Raw genomic sequence first — 7,657 nt, forward strand, 5'->3', positions numbered from 1 at the left:
GCTGTCCATACACAAATGAACAAACACAAAGGAGGGTAGTCTCCTCCGTGACCGGCTTGATTTCGATGGAGCGGAACCAAATTGGCTGCGGAGGAGACGGGTCATTTTACCATGCAAATTTTTCAGTGTCAGCCGCCTGGCTGTACATGTATTCAGAATGCAATTTGGTGTGTCTGATGTGCTCTCTCGGGGTCAAGGTAAACTATTGTCAATGTGCAACGGGCAACAAAAATTGGTCAACCAACTGTGACACGTTTTGACTACACATTTTGACTTTGGTTAATGTTAAAGATCCCCTTCAGTATGAAGAGCTATGAAGTATGATGCTCGAGAGGCGTCGCGGTTTGTGTCATTCAAATTGTCATTTGGTAATTTTGAAATGACCATATGCGAAAAAACGAAGAAAACAGCAGTATCGACGAAGTTGAACTGAAGCCGAAGTTCAAACACATGTAGCTAATTTATATACTGTCAGTATATAAATTACAGATTTATAGATTATAAATGTCGTATCATAAGTACACGGCTTTCAGCTGGACCACTATAGCATGCAGGCTACGCGTATGTGTTAGCACATCTATGACAAATGACAAAGGTACCGAAATCTAAATTTTGATGATTTATATGATTGTCCGGATGAGCAAATCACTGAATGGACAAAATGCATATTAGCATATTCTCGAACCAGGTAAGCACATGCAGATTGGACTTCTTATTGGTCATAATGCTTGTAATTGTAAATTATTGGCTCATCAAAAACAACTCAAGTATTTATAAAATGCGTTTGCACTTTTTATGTATAAAATCTTTCCCGTTTAGCAAGCATCACTATTCACTTTGTCAGTGTCTTATAAACTTTGTTGCCCTGACAAAATATAATTATACCAGGATGTTCTCCAAGTATTTTTGTTTCCGTATACGATATGATGATGGTGAAAATAAACTTGAACTTGAAATCAAATAAGTGGTCCCAAGAATGAATACTCCTTTTATTTCTCAGTTTAGGGTACAGTCCATACTAAAGAGTCGTTATAGAAAAACTAAAGTGGCAGTGCAATCTCGAAGATTTCACATGCGCGAAATAGGGTGAACACTCCCCGCTCTCCCCTATTAAGTATTATATAGATAATATGTACATAATGAGCCCCATATGTAGCATATTATGGGCCCCAGTTTCACTATTTTTAGAATTTCGTCGACTTTTTTTAGAATTTCTTTATTTTAAGTGGTACGAGACACAGTGTCATCGACCCTATATCTTCATGGCAGAAATCGCCATGGTAGGTTGAATCCACAGCCACGATTGGCCATTTGGTTCAGACCTTTGAAGCTCTTTGAGACGAATAATTAGTCGAGGGACATGACTAAGGCTACTCACAATAGCCGGGTAATTGATCTTGGTTGTGCGTGAATAAGCTTGTATACCCCATTGAGGTCAATGGTCATCGACTTTTATACTGCCTAGTAGTGAGTGTAGCTGTACTACACGATGTAGTCCATACAGGACCAACGCAATATAAAATTAAGAGTTTTGGTCCGATTTTGAGTTCAAAGCGCACGGCCAATTTTCAAAGCGCATTCTAGCGACCATCATATCTGTTCAACACGTATTTTCAAGTGTATGAGACCACATCTGGTTTCTTGAGAAAAATTCATTTACGGGAGATATTCATCATTTTGTAACGAGGTATCCGAAGATTTTCGTCTGATATCAAAATCGTGCATAGCAATTCACGTGTATCGATCCCGTGTATTCATTTTAGTGTCTCTACTGCACCAAATAATTATTAGCCAGGCGGTGTCGGTGTGCGAGAGTGCAACCTACATGTATATCAAAATAAAGCTTGTGAATTGGACTTTCAATTTTTCCACATTTTCACCCAACTGGGCGACTTTTTACAATTTCTTTATTTTAAGTCCTCAGAAAATAAGGGCTATAAGTTTGTCTACACCGATATCATGCGGGTATAGCCGTATTTCATTGTGTACAAATATAAGGCCCTCTAGTTACCCTTATACCCGCATGCAGAGCATGCATGGTATATTGTTATCCTGTGGTTTCTCCTCCTCCTCCTTCTCGGGCTCCTTCTCCATCAAACACATCATTCTGTTAAGGCAAGCACTAAAACTACAAAGGCCCTGGGGCCCATATGTGGTACGGTACACTTATGGGCCCTACCCCGTATTTAAAGTGCCTTTTGCCCATCTTTGCCCCAAAGGTCACGGGCCCCAGGGGCCCAAATGTGAAAATACAAAGCGCACCGTTTCTCGAAAATACAAAGAAACATCCTCAGGACCCTGAGTTGATACACTGATAGCACTAGGGGTATATATGGTTGAATCCAACCAAAAGTGTCCACGGGCCAAAAATAAAAGTCCAAAATAAAAATGTCTCCACATTTTTTTCCTTTTGCCCATTGATTGATGGCATGTTGGCCTTATAGGAACCAAAAGTGCCATCACTAATCTGGAAAAATAAATCCAGGACGTGTGATAGTAAATGTGACATCAAAACCCAATGTTACCTACGAATACCACTAGGATGCTTTCACTATCGCAATACTAATCAACCTAAAACAAATGGAATATTCCCATAAACACTTTTTTCGTGTAATGTAGACCACGGGGTGTCAGGAAAATGCTAGCTCAACCAGAAAATATTTGTTTTATTTTTATAACCCGATCAATATGATCTTAGTCAATTTATGCTAGTTTATTTTGAAAATGAAGTTTAGGTCAGTTTCTGTATTTTATTTATCAAATGAGTATGAATAAATTTACATATTGTATAAGAACGAGTGGGATATCAGTTTTCAGGAATATTAGGAATTATACGCATACACCTAAATGCTTTATAAAATGATAGGTGAAGAAACCCGGGTATTCGTAGGTAACATGAGCGATTTAACAATTTCTATATTGAGTTTAGAGGTGCAAATTTTGCTATTATGATAATGAATGAATAACATGGTAGTTTTAGATCTCTTTCAGATGGTACGTCCAAATGAATAAGTGCTTTTACCTTAGATTAAAATTTTTTTGATGCTTTTAGCAAGATTTTGAACACTTCATTTTGATATACAAGTAGTTAAACAGCAAATTTACATAATAAATAATTGTTGAATGAGTCCGTATATGAGTAATAATATTGTCCGGGGGTATCGCTTAAAGTTTTTGACAATTAATTTCCATTGGTAGGGACACTTCATTACACATGTTATGTATTATGCTGTATTCGTAAGTAACATTTCAGTATTTGTAGGTAAGAATTAGACTTTTGGTGGATATCGCAATCAAATCTTCATTTTATAAAGCACTTTCAATGTATTATTTTCTTTATGTGCGTTTATTGATACTTGAGACACTATCATGTATATTTAATGTCGGTTCACAGTGGTTAAAAGAGGATTGAAGTAAGAAACAAAGGCACTAAAGTGACTTTAATTTGCTTAATTGCACACAAATCGCTTACAACCGTTATTGCAGACTTGCGAAGTCCATCTTGGAGTCAGTTACGTCTTGTGGCCTTTCGTTTGAGGGCAACTATAATTAGCTTTATACTAGGGTCTACCACTGTGTTGCCTAGATCATGAGACAATGAGAAAAGTCGTTTTTGTCCATGGTATTCGTAGGTAAACTTAGCGAAAACGTCAAAAGTTACCTTCGAATAAACCAATTTGGACACAAATTACTCAGAAACCAGAGAAGGTCGGTAAACGTTTAAAATGAAACACACATGACAGCTGACAAATCCAAGTATTTATCACTTCTAATCTTCTTCGAATCTTATTTTTCTTTCAAATGAGCAGACCGTCGTCTATTTCAGTACATATTTTTCAACAATTAAGCCGTATTCAGTTTTGCATGGTGGGCATGTATGTGAATTCCCAACTTTCATTGACATATGATTTGATAGCAAACATACAGGCCTTCGTTATGTATGGGCATTGGCATGAATGGCGGTGTTTCACAATACTGTCATGATGTCAAATTGTATTCGTAGGTAACATTCGGTTACCGAAATTTACCTACGAATACTTGCTTTTATTGTTGACATCTCAGAAATATTTAAACGCAGACTATTGAAACTTGGTAGAAATAAAGAGTGTATTACCCTGCACCTATTGTTTACTGTTCTCTCAGTTTGTGGAAATGACACAGCTTTTAACATGTATTCGGAGGTAATGCATATTTCTTTGTGCCATTTAGAATTTCTGGCAGCTAAACACAATAATAAAGATGTCCGAATGCAATGCATTTCAGTATTGGACATTTCAAAGCTTGTATCAATTGCGCATTTATTAGTGATTTCCATTTTTTAAAGATATATCTAGTGCTATGAAAAATTGTATTCGTAGGTAATGTAAAAAATACCACTCAAAAAATTATCACAAAAAATTCATAATTATGTACAAATATGTGAAAAATTGAAGAGGCAATCTTTGAATACACACCTTTCAGGAAATCAATTTAGATTCAATCCAATGACTTCTTTTCATAACTGATTTAGATGTTTTTAAAAATACTTTAAGAAATATTTTGAAAAATGGGTAAAAAATAGCATGTTTTGGGGTCTCTGTGTCTAAGTTTTTCACAGAAGGGGTCTTATTATATATGGCGCGAAGCGTATGATCAAGGCGAATAAACACAATACAAAAACGAATGCCTATTGATTAATACTTTTAAGTTATGGCCCTGAACATGCCGTGTACACTTTTCGTTGGATTCGACCATATTCGGGCAACTGTATTTACAAATAGGCCTATACAAGTGCCCCATATGTTATATATTATGGGCCCCAGGGGCCCAAATGTTAAAATATGGTGCAACAGATTGACAAGCCTAGCTCTTAAAGTACAAGATCACTAGGGCTCATATGTGGCATATGAATGGGCCCTAAGTTGTAGATGTGCCTTTTGCCCATTTTGGCCCCAGATGTACAATGCTAGGGGCTCCAGGGGCCCAAATGTTAAAACAAAGGGCCGGCCGTTTCTCATCAAATAAAGTAGGCTACAGGGTTCAGATTTGGTACACAGATAGGTCTTTAGTATTATTTTGTCATATGTATATATTATCTCCATATGTCACATAATATGGGCCCCATGGCCCCAAACGCTAAAACATAGGGCCGGCCGTTACTCAGTAAATAAAGCAGCTACAATGCCCAGCTTGAGTTTACTGATAGCACTTGAGAATTATACTTCAACATATGTACATGAGCCCTATAAGTAAAATATTATGGGCCCCAGGGCCCCAAACGTTAAAACAATGTGCCGGCCGTTTCTCATCAAATAAAGCAGCTTCAGGGCTCAGCGTTTGTACACAGATTGCACCTGAGAATTATATTGTTATATGTACATATGAGCCCCACATGCCACATAATATGGGCCCCAGGGCCCCAAACGCTAAAACATAGGGCTGGCCGTTACTCAGTAAATAAAGCAGCTACAGTGCCCAGCTTGAGTCTACTGAGAGCACCTGAGAATTATACTTCAATATTTGTTCATGAGCCTCATAAGTCAAATACTACGGGCCCCAGGGCCCCAAATGTTAAAACAAAGGGCCGGTCGTTTCTCATCAAATAAAGCAGCTGTAGGGCGCAGAGTTTGTACACAGTTTGCACCTGAGAATTACATTGTTACTAACACCCACCCCATACACGTAGGACTAAACAGATCCACAGAGAATAGCGTAATTATAATATAGATGACATCAATATTAAGGCTGTTCCAGATAAATTATATACCCATTGGCTGTTCCATTTAATTTACATACTCCCTTAGCTTTCCCCTAATCAAATAGCATATTGTGAATTTCAATCTATCAAATTGCATAGCTTCACTGTGAATAAGTGAAACTAACAACGGCAACCTATGTAGAGTATTAGAAAGTCAAATAAAGCAAATAAATGACTATTTCAAACTAACTGATAAGTAAAAAGTCAATAGCTCCTGGAATCATTCACCAAGAGCGAAATGAAAATCATGTATTTTATTGTAGATACCAATGGTGGCTTCACCAACCCCCTCTCTATGGTAATTAATATTAATGGCCGGTCCTACCCCCGGGTAAGGTGCTGGGCCGGGGTGCTGGGGTAAAAATCTTATCAGATGAGCGCAAAGGATGGATCTGCGATTAGCATAGGTCGTTTGGGCATAAACACGCATGTGTGTTTTTTTATGACGGATGAAGAACTTGGGAGGGGGGTACAACCCCTCTCCCCTTTGTAGTTCTAAAACCCAAATAGGCTTGAGCCACAACTTTTGAATTTGTACATAAATTTTGATTTGTACCCTTTTGATTCCTCCAGAATTATGGGAATGGCCATTGTCTTCGGATCATCAAATTTGTGTGCTGTTTCACTGCAGTATATCTTTTGGTATTAGCTTCTTTGACACATTTGAATTCAAATCAGTAAGCATGTTTTTTTTCTTTGTGTTATTTTTCATACTCCTACTTTTGTCTTAACTTCTATCTCCATCCATGAATCCTCTCTTTCTTACCGACACCATATTTTTGCTGAACCATGAAATGTTATTAGCCTATATGAGCGTATCTTACTTACCTTACTTACAGACTAACTAACCTTTTGGTCTAAAATGGGCATTATCTCAAAATGCCACTAAGGTATGACCCGCGAGTAGTGTCAAATGAAATAAAAAATAAAGAATATAAGTGACACGATCTGGTCCATGGGGGCCAAAGGCAGCAATTTTGAAACTGAGATAAAGGCAATAATAAGGAGTAAAAAAACAATTAAATACATAAGAACATAGACATCACAAAACTTCATAACTTTAGAACCAAGTATGCTAGACCTTTGGTGTCGTCAGTACATGATAGCCTAATGTTTGTATACGGTAACAGTTATAGTAACTATATTTTCAAAAATGCCTCCTTTGACCCCCCACCCCACAACCAGATCGTGTCACATTATTAATAAAAATATTAATGCTTTGGTGTGGCAAGCTCTTTCGCCAGGATTGTATTTTGCTTTTATACTTTGGTAGTTGGGTCTGTTCTTTACGGTGTACCACAACATCGGAATATCCTCCTTTAAAAATCGCCTTTATAAAAAATATCTAAATCCAGTTTATCTTTTTGGTTTTTATGCAGAGTAATCATCAAGGGAAGCCGTGGTTATGTGCACCCTCGTTTTCTAAACAAAACTCTCCATTCAGCGGACCAAAATACCAAGTGTACCAGTCCTCAAAATCAACTAGCATTCATAAAAACACATAAAACAGGCAGTACATCTTTGCAATCCATAATTCAAATGTATGGTTATTATAGAAATCTGTCGTTTTTAATTAATGAGTATGCTACACACAATGGACACTTAAGATCACGCATATATGACACCAGTCGAATGTTTTTTCTCCCACCAATGAATGTTACCGAAGGTGATTATAAAAATTATAAAAATTATGATATGACAACAATTCATTTAGAATACAACCATCCTGTATTAGAGAACTTCATGAAAAAGAATAGCAAATATATAACTATACTTCGTCATCCTGTGTCGCAATTTGAGTCGGCTTTTGACTTTTTTAATTATGACAATAGCGTGAGCGGCAAAACTATGGATGAAAAGTTAGCCCGGTGGCTACGTAAACCAACAAAAGGAGACAAGTATCTAGACAATTGCCAAATG

General features: G+C 37.2%; 1 long non-coding RNA gene across 1 annotated transcript; it reads left to right on the forward strand.

The window, feature by feature from the left end:
* Window positions 1-332: 332 nt before the first annotated feature.
* LOC140167203 (uncharacterized) lies at window positions 333-7,343 on the forward strand. Its single transcript, XR_011860997.1, has 3 exons — window positions 333-688; window positions 6,311-6,414; window positions 7,117-7,343. It is a non-coding gene; the product is annotated as an uncharacterized lncRNA (long non-coding RNA).
* The last annotated feature ends 314 nt before the right edge of the window (window positions 7,344-7,657 follow it).

This window comes from Amphiura filiformis, chromosome 13, assembly GCF_039555335.1.
Source record: "Amphiura filiformis chromosome 13, Afil_fr2py, whole genome shotgun sequence".
In the NCBI taxonomy this organism is placed as follows: Eukaryota; Metazoa; Echinodermata; class Ophiuroidea; order Amphilepidida; family Amphiuridae; genus Amphiura; species Amphiura filiformis.